The 18312-nt window shown below is 42.0% G+C and overlaps 1 long non-coding RNA gene across 2 annotated transcripts; it reads right to left on the bottom strand.

The window, feature by feature from the left end:
* Nucleotides 1-256: 256 nt before the first annotated feature.
* On the bottom strand, nt 257-17961 carry LOC110340847. Of its 2 annotated transcripts, none has more exons than XR_002382678.2 (3): nt 17882-17961; nt 15948-16085; nt 257-541 (listed from the first exon to the last, which is right to left on the bottom strand). It is a non-coding gene; the product is annotated as an uncharacterized LOC110340847 (long non-coding RNA). The 2 variants fall into 2 exon arrangements; XR_005878083.1 differs by lacking the exon at nt 257-541 and adding an exon at nt 15642-15779.
* Between the last annotated feature and the right edge of the window lie 351 nt (nt 17962-18312).

The following is an 18312-nucleotide window of genomic DNA, read 5'->3' as shown; positions in this document are numbered from 1 at the left end:
TATGGGGTCTTAGGCACATTTTCTCTACCAGACAAAACATCAGCACATAATAAAAGTTTAGGTGACATTGTTATTTGGCTCATAGAATAATCTAAATTCCAGTAATGGGGGATATTCAGATATCAGCACATAATTAGCACAGCAGAGCTTCCAACACCTAAAAACAATGTATTTGTTTTCGGACTAAACAGGAACAGTGTAGACACTAAGAGTGATATTCAGTGAAAATTTTAACATGATTTACTGTATAGTCAGCCCACCGGTTTAGGAGTTACATTATAAGTTGTGTTTTATTTTCCTTTATTTTCTTTTCTTTTCTTTGCAATTGAAAAATATGGTCTTCCCTTGTACAGTACATCCTGACTACAATTTCCCCTCCCTTCACTCCTCCTAGCCCCTCCCACCTTCCCTCTTCCCTAGATCCACATTCTCTCAGTTTCATTTTCATTGGGGGGCAGGGGGCGGATAAAAAACGACCAGCAAACTAGACTCCATCAATAATACACTTATTGTGTTGCGTTTTCAATCCTGTTTTCACAATCTGAAAAAAAAAATGAAACAACTTCTGTCATTTTTCATCCACTGATTGCCTCCTGCCTCTGAGGACAATTTCCACCTGACAGAATCTCACCAGTGTTTAAGAACTAGACCAAATCCATTTATTACTTTATTTATTCATCCATCCATTCATTCATTTTTAAATAGATTTTAAAAGATTTTATATGATTTTTTAAATATGTGTAATATAATAACAGTGGGGATCTATATCACAATAAAATTTTATGTGGGTATGTTGGCTTTTCTTCTCTTTTCTACTCCTTAGATTAGGTGTTCATTCCAGACTATGTCTTACTTTTGTAACTTATGAATGTCCAATACAACATTCAATAGAGAATGTGTCAAATCAATTTTTACGTCAAGTTTAGCCATTTCTTCACTCCAAATGGCCTTATTTCAATTAGCCACAAGTGAGAGAACCAAGTGCTTTCTAAGGAATAACATATGAGATATTTCTCAACTTACCTTCTGTTACTATAAGAGAATACACAAGACTGGAAAATTGATGAAGGACAAAGGTTTATTCTCTGTATAGCTCTGGAGGCTTGGAAGTCTCAGGTCAAGAGACAGCATGGTGAAACCTTTCTTATTGGTGGGGACTCCATGAAAGACCCTAGGTAATGAGGGACCTACATAGCGAGAAAGGCCCAAACAAGAGGCAAAGTCAAACTATGCAAACACGGAGACCTAGTTCAGATCCCTACCATCACACAGAACGTGGACATGACCACACATGCCGGGAACTCCAGCACTAGTCAACCTAGATAGGCTGATCCCAAGAGCCCACTTGCTAGCAAGACTATCCCAACAGGGGAGCTTCAGTTTCCTGAGAAATTCTGTCTCGGGGTAATAAGGTAGAAAGTGATAGAGAGGATGCTCAACATCACCCACACAGATATACATCACCCAGAGAATAAATTAAATTGAGAAATAAGACAGCCCTTTGAGTCACTATTTATGAATAGGTTAATGTATTCAAGAGGCCATGTCACCTAATTTCTTCCTGAAGGTCTCACCTGCTCGCACTTCTTAATATTGCAACATTGGAGCCTATGACGATATCTCGGCTGTTAAACTACAGTGGCATGAGTTCAATCCTCAGAACCCACATTAAAAAAACCAAGAATGTACACTTGCAGTCCTAGTGCTGGGGAGGCAGAGAGCTGCAGATCCCTAGAACGCACTGATTAGTCTAATTGGCTTAATTTAGTTGGTCCAGGACTGATTGTGATGATTAATCTCAGTTGTCTGCTTGATGAGATCTAGAGCCACTGGGAAACTGGCCTCTATGATGTTAAATGCAGTGGGAAGATCCCCACTGTGGGTGGCATCATTCCCTAGACAGGGAGCCTGGAGTATATAAAGAGGAGAGCTGGAACCACATACGTTCACAGATCTCTGCTTTCTAATTGTGAATGCAACAGGACCAGTTGCCTCAAGTTCCTCCTGGCTTCACTGCCCTGCCATGATAAACTGTACCTAGAACTAGTGACTAAAATAAACCTTTCCACAAGTTGCTTTTATTAGTGTATTTTATCACGGCAGCAGAGAAATTACTAAGGCAGAGACCCTAGCTCACACATACACACAAAGATGGATGGTGCCCAAGGAATGACATCTGAGGTTGACATCTGCACATGCACACATACATGTGCCCACACACGTATGAACACACACATCAAAAAATATCTCACAATTGAAATCTGAAGGTACTGGGGTTCCATGGACACTCCCCAAGAATGATTCTAGGTTCCTGTGCCCCAGAACAAGAAATTGAACAAGGACAAATGGATGATAGAAGAAGCAAGGACAGTGACTTAAGGGACAGAAGAAGGAAACAGGTTAAAGCAAAGAAAAGTTTAGCTGAACAGCAATCTGTACAAAGGATCTGCAAAGAGCTGGGGGAGGTTCAGGAGTCACATGTAATGCAGGCTTTGGGGCTCATTTGCATAGTACAAGTTTCACACACGTTCTGTGACATGCAGTTCTACATACAACAGCTTGTACCACGTGTCTCCTTGGAATCCTAACTCTTTAGCCCAGACTGTACATTTTAGTGTTATACTCAGCGAGGTCACCTTCTGATTTCGTGGAGAGCTTCTTTGCCTGTGTGGGTAGCCAGATTTAGTGGCCCTTGGGGAAGTAGCCAACCTTTCTCTCTGCCAACCAGTTCCTTTCGAATGCTAATTTTGAGCCTTTGCCCAAGGTTTCCCTAGACCTCCCTCTCCAACTTACTCTCTGCCTCCTAATGCAAATTAAATTTCTATTCAATTCTTTAATTTTGAAGGTTGCCAAACCATAGCAACACAGAGAGATTCCTGAGGTTTTTGGTTTTTTTTTTTATCTTTGTTTTATTTTGCTTTGCTTTTTAAAGTAAAAACCCAGAATTACATTTAGGGGACAAGTAGTAGTCACTGGTTTCCAGCTATAAACTCTGGGCTCCTAGTCAAACGACTACTCTGGGGCTGGGGCTACAGCTCAGTGACAGCGTGTTTGCCCAGCAAGCCCAAGGTCTCAGGTTTTGTCCACAGCATGGGGGTGGGGTGAGGTGGGGACGAGACCATTCCAGGTCCTGCTAGACAGTTACTGAGACTCTTGGAGCCTCTGGCAGGAACAAAGCCTGCCACATCTCCCAGGAGCCACACGAGTCCGGTGTTATAAGGTAGCTGTTTGCTTGACATGGACATTCTTAGTCTTCTTTGTGAGCCTAGGGCTTGCCCTATAAACTCATAGGCCAGTTCTGTTTTAAAATTAACAGGTGGGTCAGAACTAGATGGGTCAATAAGTACGGAAACCACCCCATCCCACACCACCGCCTCTTAATCAGCTTCAAGTCCCACCTGTCACATCTCTGGTAGCACACGAATTTAGCAAGAGAAAATAATGATAAGTAATAAATGGGGGCAAAACAAAATTACAGGGATAACTAGCAAACGAGGGTGAAACTCCAATAGCCCCTTCTCAGAATTTGGAGTAATGAGCAAAGGAAGGGAAAGATGGTTACAATTGCTCCTCCCTATGATTAAAACATTGTGTGAAAGTACAGTTGTAGATTAGACAAGGAGGAGGAAGGTGGAGAAAGCAGGGCTTTCTTGAGGCTCATTAAGGGAAGGTCATCTTCTGGAAAAGTATGGCTCTTTATATAGACCGTGTGTGTGTGTGTGTGTGTGTGTGTGTGTGTGTGTGTGTGTGTGTGTGTGTGTGTGTGTGTGTGACTTTCTCCCTTGTTTAAGAGAAAAGGTTACTTGTGGGCCTGGGACCCACTGATTCAGCTACAATGGCTGGGCAGCAAACCCTAGGGATGGCGCTGTCTCCACCTCCCCAGTGCTGCAATTACAAGCATGCATCACCAATGCTCAGCTTTGTTAAGTGGGTTCTGGGGATAAACTCAAGTCCTCATTTTGCAAAACAATCATTTCTTGACTAGGCAATCTCCAGTTTTTATGGGTTTATTTATTTAGGTTTTTTTCCTTGTTTGTTTTCTCCCTTTAATTCTTTTTAATCTGCTCTGCTACATGATTTTAGACAACTAATAGGCTCAGAATGCATTAACAGACCACCAACACAAAGTCATCTGAGACCTACAGTAGAGATGTCCCTGCTCTGCCTACCTGATATGTTCACAATGTATGTGTATATGAGGGGTACCATGTAATTTTTATTTTTAATTTTTAAACTTTTTATTTACTCTTGGAAATTTTCATACATGCACATAACATTTTTTTATCACATCAATCCATCAACAGTACCTTCCTCCAACTCTCCCTAATGCAACTCACCCTGTCTCCATCCAAACTTGATGTCTTCTTTTTGTTGTTACTGTTGTTACTAACTTCTTGAGTCTAGCTAGTCAATACTGTTTACATGTGCAAATGTGGCCCAAACCCCTGGGTATGGAAAACCTACCAGCAGTCATAACCCCAAAGAAGAGTGACTCTCTCTTCCTCAGCAGTTTTCAACTGTGAAGAGTTCCCTGTCAAGCTTGGAGCTGGGAGTCCTTTCCCATTCATGCTGGAATTTTGACTGGCTTGATCTTGTGTAGGTCTTGTGTAGTCAACTACAGCTACTATATGTTGATGTGCATGAAAACTATGTCATGTCCAGAAGTCAGTATTTCACATCTCTCATCTGTCAGCTCTCACATTTTCCACCATTTTTCTTCAGTGTTTCCTGATGCTAATGGGGCATGCATGGGGGTGGGGGTTAGGAAGGGTTAACATAGATGATTCATTACAGCTTAGCACTCACAGTTGCTTGTGCTTGGTACTTTGACCAGTAATGAGACTCTGCATTAACCACTACCCACTACAAAAAGAAGTTTCTCTGACCAAAGTTGAGAACAGCACAAATCTATGGATATAAACGTAACCCATATTTATTTAGAAGACAGTTTGACATCACGAACATTTAACATAACAACAGAAAGTTCCCCCACAATCTCCCCAATCATGAGAATTGGACCAGGTTTATAGTACCAGGCATGCAACCCACCTGTGCAGCATGCTTTGTATCCAATCAGAAAGTGGTTGGTTAACCCCATGACAGCCATGCCACTAATGTACCATTGGGCACATCTTTCCAGGCAGGCTGGTATTGTAGCATGCACAGCGCAGGGCTGGGTGAGACCACTGATGTGTTTTCTGCCCAAGAAGCATTCCTAGCATCTTACAGCACTGTGTAAGCTAACCAACAAAAACATGGTTTCCTGGTCACATGAGGTTTATTTCTCTGTGTCCTGTATCCAAAATGAGTGGTGTCTTCAGTAATACAGTCTATTTATTTATGGTGGGAATCAAGATCAATGTCAAAAGCCTGTGTTGTTTTGGGTGCCTCTGGGGACTCCAAGACCAGTAACTTCTCAGAAGGTATCATGCTTGACACAGAGATTTTCATTTAATAACCCATATCTTCCAGGAGTATCATTGTCCACTCATGAAGTATATGTCTGTCCAATCTCCTTTAAAACACATGTTACATTAAAAAAACTTGTTTATCTTTATTGTGTGTGTATGTTTGCATGTTTGCCTGTCCTCTCCTCTCATCTTTATCTCATCCCCACTTAAACCTTCAACCTGGAGTAGTTCCTTTTCTCTTCCATGTCACTTACCATCCTACTGTCCCCTCTGGTTTTAGTTTTTATTGACCAGCCATGTTTAAGAATGCCTTGATTTATGACTTTCTTTTGTTAACTATAAATCTTCCTAAAACTGTTACCACGGTGAACATGGTATTTGGGATAGCCTACATCCATGACCGTGGACTATGGTCACTCATATTTGGCTCCAGAATAAACTCTCTTACTGCCTTTGAGGGGAGAGCTGTTTGCACATTGACAGGCAAATCGTTTCCTCCTTCCACCCCTGAGAGTGCCTCTTATCATTCTGTATCCAGCCCTGCCTGTCTTCTAACCTACCTCCTGTGCGTGTCATTTGAGTTCTTTCTGCAGAGATCACAGCACCAGGAATCTAAGGGAAACCAGGGCAAGATCCCAGGAACACAGTCAGACTATCTCCACCTCCTCCAATAACTTGGAAAACACTAACCGTGCTAGTGACTGAAGCTGTAAATATTAACCCTGTAATGACATAACAACTTTCCTCTTTAGTCTTTTGTTTGTTTGTTTGTTTGTTTAAATTTCACTGACACCTGTCCTATCTCAATAGACAAGAGTATAATGAGTCTGGAAAGATCAAAACTGACCTATTAGATTATTTATGGCTCTACTCTTTCTCCCTTTCCTATTACCCCCTCCCTCCTCCCTTCCCCTCCCCTCCCCTCCCCTCTCTTTCTTTCTCCAATATCTTTGCAACTGCACACATAAACAAAGGGAAGATGAACTCATAAATTTCCCCCACTGCAGCACTTTTAAAAACAGCTGTAGACTATCCACAGCTCCCACTCTCAATCAGATGTTTATAAGCAGCAAAAAATAATCTTACAGCTGGACAGCTTGTGGCTTGTCCTGAACACTTAAATGTGGGCCTTCTATAGCAACTAACAGGCTGCAGAGGCTACATGACTCACGTCATTGAACCAACATGAGAGCCAGTTCTGAATAAGCCCTGGGTTGCTAGCATGACAAAAGCCCCATGCACATATTTTAAAAGTAAGGCATTTGCAGGTACATTTTCAGTAGTATCCTCCCTACTGTACAGTTCCCGTTATTAGCAGCCAGGGGGACCAGTCTTGAGAATAGGATAGTGAGATTCTCCAAAGGAGAATGAAAAAAAGAAAAAGAAAGGTCTCATTATTCCTGGTCCCTCATGGCCTTCCTAGTCCAAATTCCCGCTATTCTTGGGTTTTGCAAGGCATTCCAGCAACCTAAAAATAAATCACTCTTTGTTTTGCTAAAACTTGTTTAAATGAGGATCTAATACTTGTAACAAAAAGAAGTATAAATAATACTGATGTGTACTTTTAAACCATTTTTTCAATGGAAACATTACAGTAAGTAACAATGGTGTTAAGTGATTTACCTAGCATCAAATAGTTCTCTTCCCTAGTCTTCTTACTCAGAAGCCTGGGACTTTCCCACTGAGCTCATGAGGTTAGGCATGTCTAAGCTGGTGCTATGTGAGTCACCAGGGTGCAGTTTAGACATTCAGGCTTCTACATTCTCTTTAGTCAACCATTATTTACTAATCCTCTATAATAAGAATCAGCTTTTCAGAAGAAACCACTCATAGGGAGCTGACTGTTGAACCGCCACTGGATCACTGTGGGAACACCATTTGGACAATGGTATGGACTGTGATGAGGGGCAAAAGCCTCTTTTCAGTAATCGAACAGGACATGGTCACTTGAAATATCAGACTTGATGGATCCTGTTTCTGGAATCACGACTAGGCCAGTGTATTTTTCTAGAGAGATGCAACTTGTCCTAATACGACAAAAAGGAGACTTTGACTCAAGTCGCCTAATCAGCTGACGTTAAATCAACAAACTGCATCACCACAGGAACAAATTGGTGCTCTGTGGATAGTGCAACAAGCCTATATTTTTTATAATGCTACATGTGTAACATCAATGATTGTACCTAATGTATCTGTGCAAGTGCACTTTCTAAATGCTTTCCTGAGCAGATCTTGGAACAATTGTAAACTTTATCAAATTGTAAATGTAAATCACATGCGCGTTACCCTTGTAACAGAATGTAAATCACGTGTGGGTTACCCTTGTAACAGACGAAGGCTGGTAGAATGTTATGGCCCAGATCTGGTGATGGGTACGGTGATGGAGAGGCGCTATGTCAATGGGGGTCCTGGAAATGGTGGCAGTGGCGGCAGGCATTCTGGCTTTATGCCGAGCACAAACGTGCCTTGTTCCAGAGGCAAGAGATCCGTAACCAAGTATTGCTTAGCTTAGCCCATGGCAATCCCGATAGCCATGAAGGTTGGTTACAGATGATTTAAGGTTGGGGTGTCTCCGACGACGGGCAACTTGTGGGGAAGACCCCTCCCGCCTAAGACAGGGGTTCAAGGTCCCCCAAGGACGGGAAAGGGAGGGTGACCCTACTTGACCTAAGCCAGGAGTGCCTCATTTAAAAATAAAAAGGGGTGAATTGTGGGAACACCAGACCTTGAGCAGAGACCCACTTCCCCTTCTGCCTGGGAGTAGGCAGCTGTAAGACAATGTTTACTAAAAACATGTTTACTAAAAACAATACAATGCCTGGGGGCATTAAGTTCCTGGAAAAGGCCTGCCCACAGAAACCACCCTGACCTTGACCTTGTCCAAAGACTAATGGCCCCTTCTGCCACGCCCAGATCAGTTTCTGGGGTCAGAGCAGAACCAGCCAGGGGAGAAGAGAGAGCAGAAGCTTCTCTGGTGGGAGCCTTTCTTAGGAAGTTTTCTTGAACCTTTTTGGGGCCTGCTAAAAGTTTTCTTTACATCGTTGAACAAGTCCCTGTGTTGTCAATCCCCAACACCCTCCGCACGTTCTCGGACACAGGCCGCGCAGCAGACGCGACAGATCACAATCTTTTGCAAGCCAACGTTGTCCTCATTAAGAAGTAGACAGTGGGGTTGAGATTCCGGTGGTATGCTATTCCGGTATAAATTTATTTGAAGGTAAATTGTTTCCAAACCTCAAAATTACCATTAGGGTTAAACAAAATTTAGGGTGTTGCAATAGGTGGGAAGAGAGGCTCCCAAGCTTCCAAATGATTGAACCATATGTGAACTCTAGGAAGGCTGCAGGCCCGTCTCATCTCTACTCACTCTAAGATGCATGTGTTTCACTGAGTCTAGAGCTGTATGAGAATAAGGCCATAGATGATTTTCATTCACAAATGCAAGGTAAGAGAAACTTGAGGGGGAATGTCTCCTTACTCCAGCCCAGCAGTGACTGCAGTTCTTAGAAGTAAATAAGGCCAACAAAATACAACCCCACGTCTAATCCTTAATGAAGAAAGTGCTGGCTTGAAGAAAGAAATACTATGGCATAGGAGGGCCTGGACCATTCATCCAGAATCTAGTCATTATCATCCAAATGAACTGCTTCAGCTCTGGGTAGACAGATGAGTGGTGGGTGGGTGGGTGAGTGGACAAATTGTTATTAATAAACAGCAGTGTCTTCTAAATTTAGGGGTCAATATTGTAGCTAATGCACTGTAGTTGTATTCACACCCCACTTCTCTCTTCCCTTCCAGGTTTTGCAAATCCTCTTCTTCCCAATTGGTCCTCCTCTTACCCTCATGCCTTGTCCTGTCTTCTCCATGACCTATGCTCGCACTCAAAGTTGTTCCTGGTTACCCCAATTGTCATGTAGCCAGAGGGGGGGACCCCACCTCACACTTTGCCATTCTCTAGTTCCATAGTACTTTTACCTCCTCTCCTGGGATTTCTCCTGGGCCTTGGAGGGGGTGGAATTAAGAGAGGTCCCATTTAGGGTAAAGCACCACACAGTAACTTCTCAGCACTTTGAGTCCCCATTTGAACCATGGTCTGCTTTGACCAGAGCTGAGAGCTGTACTAGTCTATGGGTATAAATGTAAATATTTAAAAGCAGTTTAGCTACGTGTCAATTTATCGACACATCAGCATTAGATTCCCCAGTGGAACCTGTGACCTCCTAGCCATAAACTTTTGAGCAATTCTCCAATGCCATGCATGCATTCCTCCTGAGAAAGCAGGCTTCAGATCCAACTAGGAAGCAGTTGGAATGTTTGGGGGGGAAACACACAAGAAACCTACTATTTATCACAAAAACAACCTGCATAGCATGACAGCCCTAAGGGTTCAGTGGTGGAACACCTACCTTAGCAGTAACCAGCAGTTCTCTAATTGGACTTAAGACCCAATCAACAAGAGGAAAATCATCCTCTCACTGGAAACCTAGACAACTGCCAAGGGCTAATGACGTCATGGACCTTGGAGCAGAACCTACAACTGCCACTTTACTAAACCAGCATGATCCCTAATGGCATTCTAAATATTTGTCATTAAACCCACAAAGAAGTGTAGACCTCACCCCTCATCAAGGAAATGTGTCTTCACAGCAAAGATAGAGACCACGGCAGAAAACCACAACCAATCAAAAGGAGTTGTGGAGTCCAGTCCCAACTGCTGCATCTGCAAAACAACTCCTACACTCAAGGCTCAGGGATCATTACAAAAGAAGGGATGGAAAGATTCCAACAGCCAGAGAACAAGAAGTTTGCTATAAGGTTGTATCTCGTGGAAATTTCAGAAGTTACATCCATGAAGCCTCACTAATATGACTGCCTAAACATGATGGACATGTCAGTGTGGATGAGGGAAAGCTCATGAGGCCTCAGCCTTAGACAAAGAGCTACAGACAATGAAGACATACTGTGAGAGGGAGAAACAGTTTTCCCAAATGAAGAGCACACCAACATTAAATGGTTATCCAACATTAAATCATCATCTTACACACACACACACACTTGTGTGTATACACACACATATATGTATATATGTATGTGTGTATGTATATATGTGTGTTATGTATACGTGTAACATCATATGGATGGATCAGTGCATGTGCATGTGTCTCAACAATTAAAGAAAAAGAGGTCATGAATTTGAAAGAGAGCAAAGGGGGCACATAAGAGGGGGGGCTGGAGGGAGAAAATGGAAGGAAGAAATGATGTAATTATACTCCCAAAAATAAAATTTTTTAAAAAAGAAATCTGTTTTATAAACTAGCTGAAATGTGATTTGAAGGGGTTAGTTTGATTGAAAGTACTTTCCATGGATGCTTAAGGCTGCTCCCAAAAGTCATGGACTTTCAAAGAAAAATCTCAGTGCCTGGTGCAGGATATCTGCCCAGGAGCCATTGGCAAGATAGCCCCCAGAGGGCTTCCTTAACAAAATAGGCTACTGCATTGCTCTGGGTTACCCAATGGAACTGAATAGCAAGACCATTGGTGAAGTCACCACACACTCTAGATAATGACCCAAAAAAAAGAACAAAGAAAGAGTGAACTGAACTGGAAACTTCTTCCATGATGGTTAGCATTCATAGTGCCAGAAGGTGCTGTGCAGGCTGTTGAAGGAGAAAAGTCACAATGATGACACCCAACCATAGAGCTTGTGTGCTACAATACTGAACTGCCTGCCAAGCTATGCCCACTGGTGCAATCATGGCATAAATGTCTTCCAGTTTATGTCTTTCAGTTGGAGCATACAGTCTGAGCATATTTGGCATAAATACTGACAAATCTAAGTCGTTGTAATAGTTATTAGAGCTTCCACAGACCAGATGTCTAGCTTGAACCATGTGTTCTGGCATTTGTAGAGACCACCTGTCTGAGAGCAAGGGGTGGTTTCTTCCGAGACGTACTGTCCCGGCTTAGAGATGACTATTATATTCCTTTGTCTTCGTAGGGTCTCCCTTCTGAGTCTGTGCCCTTATGCTTTCCCCTTAGAGAAAAGTAATTGTTAGATTAAAATCCCACCCTAATGAACACATTTAGCCTTACACAGTACCTACTTGCCTAATTCTACTTGGATCCAGGTTCTCAGTTGTTGAGAGTCACAACCTGCACAAGTGAATTTGGGGACACAATTCAGGCCATAGTAGTCATAAATATTCTAGTCACTCTTTCCTTGTTCCACATGTCTTTTTCCCCTCTTTGTGTCCTCTTGGCTTTGAGGGTAGGAATGGGTTTTTACTGTCCCATCTTTTCTCTATTAATGTGAAACAATACACACATCAATCTTTTAGTGTCACACATGTACTCTGAAATTATCAAAAGCATAGGACAAATGAGGTCTTTATACACTTTCTAGAAACTGCAAAGACCTTGGAACATTTTAACTCTATTTACCCCATCTCTTCATGTTTTGGTTGGCCTATATTTCAGTTCAAAGTACATTTTGCTATTATTTATCATGTGATTAATATTAATTTCTATTTGTTTGCATATTATTCCAAGAAACAAAACTATTTGTTTCCTTTATTTCTTATACTATCCTGTACATACATGAAGAGCTAGCCAGTAAGGGACAAGCAAGGCCAACAGCTTCATAATTAATATAGCCTCCTGTGTGTTTATTTGGGACTAATGCGGCTCTGGAACCAGGCGGGCGGGAAGACTCCTCTCAAGGAAAGCTTCTCTTAACATAATGGTGATCAGGAGTGGGATCATGAATTTCCACGCAGAATGACAAAAGCTTTAAAGGAATTTTAGAAACAGAAGAACAGAGAGAAGCACAGATTTTTGGTAGCAGCATTTTTCTCAGGTGTGCTCTGTTTTGCTAGCAACAAGCCGAGATTCACGTGGCTCGCTTACCGGAGTCTTCCTGACTTGGCATAAAAAACAAAACAAAAAAACAAAAAAAAAACCCAGCATGGTTGTTTTAAGAGACTCTGCTAACGATTGAAAGGTGTGTACGTACAGCTGGAAGTGGCAGCTTTTGCTGGATGTCAGCATGGACTGAGGCGGTAAGCTGGAGTCACGCTTACGCCCGCCATCTTGACGGAAAAACCGGCAGTTTAAAACAGCCGCGGTTTTACAGATAAGACACGTGGTCAGAAAAACATAAAGATTTACAGTAAAGTCAGACTTGGATGAAGAAAATCTCTAAAAGTTTACAGTGTGTTTAAAAATATACATGAGATTGAGAGAGAAAATGAAACGGCAAAGTGGTAAATAAATACAAAAGCTGGCGTTGTGGTGGCGCACGCCGGTAGGAATTGCTCCAGAGGCAGAGGCAGGCGGATTTCCAAAGAGAAACCCTGTCTCAGAGAAAAAGAAATAAAAGTGAAAGAAATAAAGTAATAATAATTAAATAAGCCACGTAAAGATGGAAAATACACAGAGAGTCTGGATACTGTATGCTATTGTGTTTTTCAGTTTTTTGATTGCTAAGGAAGGAACAGCTGCTAAAGTACACTTGATTATAAATGCTGCTGAATTAATCCAACTTCTATCTTTTGAAAATGCCTTAACCTCAAAATTTAAGTATAAGGATATGTTACTTGGAAAAGGAGAACTTGCTTATGTTTCTACAGAAAATGAAAAGCTGAGAATTCCTTCCAGGCTTCTGTGGTTTCACGAACCAAGACCCCCGGAAGCAGTGGATCAGGTGTTCCAACGACTGAGACAGCTAAGATGATACAGCTTTACAGACCCCGAAAATACGGACTTATACAGGTTTCTGAGTTTTGTCATTGTCCCCATGGTATAAACAGCGCCCCCTTCCAGCAGGAAGCAGTTTGGAATGAGCAACGGCCCAATTCCCATCTTGTTTATAAATCTTTGTTTTCATTTAAATGGGATTGTTTATAATTGGCTAATGATCACAGCCAATCTTTTTAATGGTAATAAAGGGAATTAGGGTATGGGTATTGTTTTTCATTTATTGATACAAATTCAAAGTCAATTTTGTGATAAGTATATTTCTCCTCTTGACTAAGTATTGTACTTATACTGTTCTTTTAAAATGTAATGCATAATTAAATACAGACAATAGATAGTTACTTATAATAGTTAGAATTTATAGTTAGGTAAGTTAGGTTTTCTAGATATACAAAAATATATTTGAGATGGACAGTCTTCAAACCTCTCAAAGACCTTCAGAACATGGCATTTAAAATGGTTTAGGGTTTTTCTTGACAATGAGAAATGTCTGCTCCTGGCAGCACCAATTACGTCTGAGAGGAAGATGGGCATCAAAGAAACTTATTATGGAGTTTGCTTTCAACATGGCAAGATTAGCCATTTGGGCAAGAACTGCTCTTGCCTGTACTTCTTGACTGTTGTTGTATAAACTGGACAAGCAGGACCCACAGGAAAGTGACTACTGAACTCAGTCTTACAGGGTTCCCGCTTCATGAAGAGTCTACGAGACTTTCTGCAGGACAAAGAAAATGACTTACAGACTGCCAATGCAGATGGACAGTTTGAAATTTCCTGCTTTGCTGAGAAATCTTCTGGACACATTGTGGCCTATGGGCTGAAGATGGATGCCCCAACGTTACAGAGGAACTTCGGGTGACTGTCCAGGCAGTAAGATATCTCTGTTAATCCTAGTGTTTATATATTATCCTTCTGTGGTCTTTGATGGAGTTGAAGGCAGATAGTTATAATTATAGTTTTCCTTAGTTATGATAAAAGATACATATAGAACTTTAGACTCACAAGGATGGGATGGATGATATTTTCTTTAAATCTTGCTAAAATATTGTAACTATGTTCTTACTTGATAACTGTTCTGTCATATACAATTTGACTATGTTAAAATTAAGACCTTTCTTTTGTTTAAACAGAAAAGAGGAGATGTTGGGGAAGTCCTGTTATTTGCCTGTGCATTTGTCAATAAAGTACTGTCTGGCCAATAGAAAACCTAGATAGGAGTGACTAGGAGTCGAGGAGGATTCTGGGAAGGGGAAACACAGGAGAGTCAACATGTGACACCATGGGGGTAGGACGCCGGGAACTATTCTCCGGTAAGAAACATACTTAGATTAACAATTATGGGGTAATTACTTAAGGCAGAGCTAGCCAGTAAGAGACAAACAAGGCCAACAGCTTCATAATTAATATAGCCTCCTGTGTGTTTATTTGGGACTCATGCGGATCTAGAACCAGGCTGGCGCGGCAGAGCCCAGGCGACTGGCGGGGGATAAACCAAAGCAGCTAGCAAAAGAAAAAGCTTCTCTTAACAAATCTTCTGAGAAGCTGTGTAAGGGCAGGACTAAAATTCTAACTCGAGTTCTAAGAGAAGAAACCACAGAAATCAGAAAGTTATACCCCATCATATGTAAATTCTGTCATATAAGATGATATTGTTTCATTTCTGTGGTGTCTATTTCATTGGCGAAGGGTGAAGGAGCACATCAAGTGTGAAGGAGAGTCTGTGGACAGGGATCTTGGAAGACATCCAAAGACCTACGAGGGTTAGCTGGAAAATGTAGCCCTGACCTCATTGGAATTCAGAAGTTGGTAAATATTTGTCATCTCCAACCTTAAGTTTCTGGATTAAAGGAGAACATAAAATGAAAAGCAGAGCCTAGAAATCATGCTGGTGACTGCACAGTGAGAGTTCTCCATATTTATGAATTCTCCAACAGTTAGAGTTATCTTAGAGTACTGTAAATACTGTCATCCTATTCACGGGCTTGTGAAAACCTGTCTAGAGCTTTGCAACCTGTGAATATTTAGCCTCAATTAATGCAAATAAGCCACATGCTCAGGGTGAAAATGTCCTTGCCTTTGCCAGCTCTACATCTTGTGTCTTATTAAGGACGTGATTCCGGGAGTGATATTGACAAATGCACCGTAACCCATTGTTCCCATGCATTGTGAGGACACCTCGCAGAAGGCTATGCTTTGACTCTGGTACATTAAAATGAGGGTGCTGGGTTTGCTAAGCTGACACAGTCAAAGTTATATTGAAGCCATGTTTCTTGTGGTGAGGAAACTGTGAAGACCTAATGCCCAAGGCTTAGGCTGCCTTCAGGTCTCCATGACAGTTAAATGAAGGTCTGTGCCTCCCTTGGGCTTTTTCCTTTACAGATGAAGGCCAAACAGAACCTCTCTGGACACACTTCAAATGAGGACACTTTCAAAATATCCACTCTACTGTTATAAGTTAATATTTATTCTTGATTGGCCAAGGGTCGAATGTTCATTGTATGGTTCTTAGGCTGCATTATATTATCTCATTCAGACATTGCAACAGTTCTGCCAGGTGCTCCTGTTGTCTCCATTTGAAAATTTTGCAAGGTTAAGTAGTTTGCCCCGGGTCACCTATAGAGGAAATGCCAGGGTCAATAATCAAACCTGCCTTCTGGCTCCAAAGCTTATTATGTCTTTGACCATCACACAGTCACACATCCTAAACTGAGTTTACAATTTGACCTATCTCACTAATTGAACTAATTAACCCTAGTTTATCTCTTCTCACCATAAACTCACCAAGGATGAGCAAGTCAAGAAAACCTCTGCTTTCAAAACTAATCCAGCCAAGTTGTCAGATGTGTTGTCTTGTGCTCCCTCCTCTTCCAGCATAAGTGCTCTCTTGCTTGGGACCTCTTTGCTATAGGCTGAGTCAATCTGCAAAGAGGACAACAAGAGGATTTTCTTCTAAGAGAATGACAGTAATATTTAAACATGGATGGGGCTGAAAGCTCCTGGTACACAGCTCAGTGGGAAAGCATTTGCCTAAACTCACACAGAGTAGAAAGGGTTGAAACCCATGAGTCCACACAAGTTGCGTGACAATTTATCTCACATTAGCTCTTATGTCAAAGTAATATATTTCACACATTTCAGTGTGGTGTACTGGTGTGTGTGTGTGTGTGTGTGTGTGTGTGTGTGTGTGTGTGTGTGCATGCTCACGTGTGTAGCTGCATGTGCACATTTGTATGCATAAGTGTGGAGTCCAGAGGTCAATGTCAGATGTGTTTCTCAATCTCTTCACACCTTATTTCTTGAAACAGGGTCTCTCATTGAACCTGGAGGTCACAGATTTAAGACATCACAGAAAAACCCCAGGGATTCTCCTGTCTTTACCTACAGCATTGGGATTGCACATGTTATTACATCTGGATTTTGATCTAGGTTCTGGGGTTGAATGCAGAACTTCATGTTGGTGTGGCAAGCACTCTACTGAGTTGTCTCCCAAGTCCTCACCTCCATTTTATAGCATCAAAGCTATGTTTATTGGTTCATCATACAGGGTCAGAGCACAGGGAAAGGAGAAAGAGAAGAAATTATAATTTTTCCTATCTCTAATGTTTTCAAAGCTGATGATGTCAGAGGTCAAGAAAGAGTTCACAACTTCGGCAAAGTATTTCTTGGAAAAAAAACCTTTACTGAGAAATAGTAAGACCATGTAGGAATTATACTAAGAGGAACAAGGAAGTCTGTGGCCAACAGGGGAGGATCAAACGGGAGGGGCAAATGTCTTATCCCATGCCCATATAACAGGATTATGTGCCTAAAATTTAAATCCTAGCACCGGAAGAAACTTCGTATTATCTAAGATTAAACTTTTCCACCTTCATGAAACCAGAGTTAGACTGAGTTTCAAAACTCCATCAGTTGTCTTCCTTGTACACTTAAGTAAGCTCCTGGGCTGAGTGAGATTCACACAACTGACAATGCTCACCATTGAATGCAGATCAATGGCACTCCCATGGCAGAGTTCTGTCTCGAAGGGACTCTAGGACAGGATAGCAAGGAAGGGGCTACAAACACCATGCCTGGGAGAGTTCTATACAGCCAAGGGAACTGACAGACTATGCTTCAATGCCAAGTCAGCTCAGATGAAAGAGCAGTTTGTCTCTCTACAGACGTCCCCCAGCAGGGAAGTCAACAATTTCGAAACACTTCTGAAGGAATGCTCCAAGATGTTACGTAAAGTTCAAAGGCAACTTATGGCCAGAGGCACAGTCCTCAGACCAAAGCTTCTCTTCAAATGTGTTTGGAGGTTTGTTTCCCTGAAAAGGAAAGTCATGGTAGTGTACCCCAGGAACTGGACACCATTGCTCATTTTGCTCTTAGCCAACAGATGAGAAAAGGGAGAGGTCCATGATTGTGCCCCCACTGAGTCCCTTTTGAATGCCAAATGTCCTGTTTCTTTGCTGCAGGTTGGAATCTAGCTTCATGCACGCGGGAGCTCAATGGATGCCTTGGAGACAGGGTGAGGAGAGGAAAGGCAAGAGAGGTGTGTCCTGCATTCATAAGCAGCTCTTGACCTTTCTTTCCAAACCCAAAACTCAGAAGAAAGCAATGCCTAGGCCCTTGTTATAAATGCTGTGTCTGGGAGTCTGCCCTAGTTTTTTTCTGTTGCTGTCATGAAATACCCCCAACAAAAGGCAACCTGAAGGAGAAATGGCTTACTTTACCTCACAATTGCAGGATACAATCCGTCACTGCAGGGAATCTACAGCAGTGGGAACTTGAGTCATCCAGTCACGCCATGCCTGGAGTCAAGAACAAAGAGAGATGTGTGTGCATGCTCACTTGCTTGTGCTCGACTCAACATCCCCACTCAGCATTTCTTAATCCCCTGCCTAGGGAGTGGTGTCACCCACACTGGCCTGGGTTTTCTCACGTCAGTTAACTTAATTAAGACAGTTCCTCACAGGCCATGCAATCATGAGGACCTAAGTCCAACACCCAGCACCTAAATAAAAATGCAGGTGTGGTGGTGTGCACAAGGAGACAGAAAAGCAGATCTCGGGGAATCACTGACCACCCAGCCCAACCTAATCAGTGAGCTCCGGACAGCGAGAGACCCTGTCTCTGAAAGCAAATAACAAACAAGGCGAATGAC

Source organism: Mesocricetus auratus, unplaced genomic scaffold (genome assembly GCF_017639785.1).
Source record: "Mesocricetus auratus isolate SY011 unplaced genomic scaffold, BCM_Maur_2.0 Super-Scaffold_100007, whole genome shotgun sequence".
NCBI classification, from domain to species: domain Eukaryota; kingdom Metazoa; phylum Chordata; class Mammalia; order Rodentia; family Cricetidae; genus Mesocricetus; species Mesocricetus auratus.
This window is presented reverse-complemented; position numbering and strand designations above follow the sequence as displayed.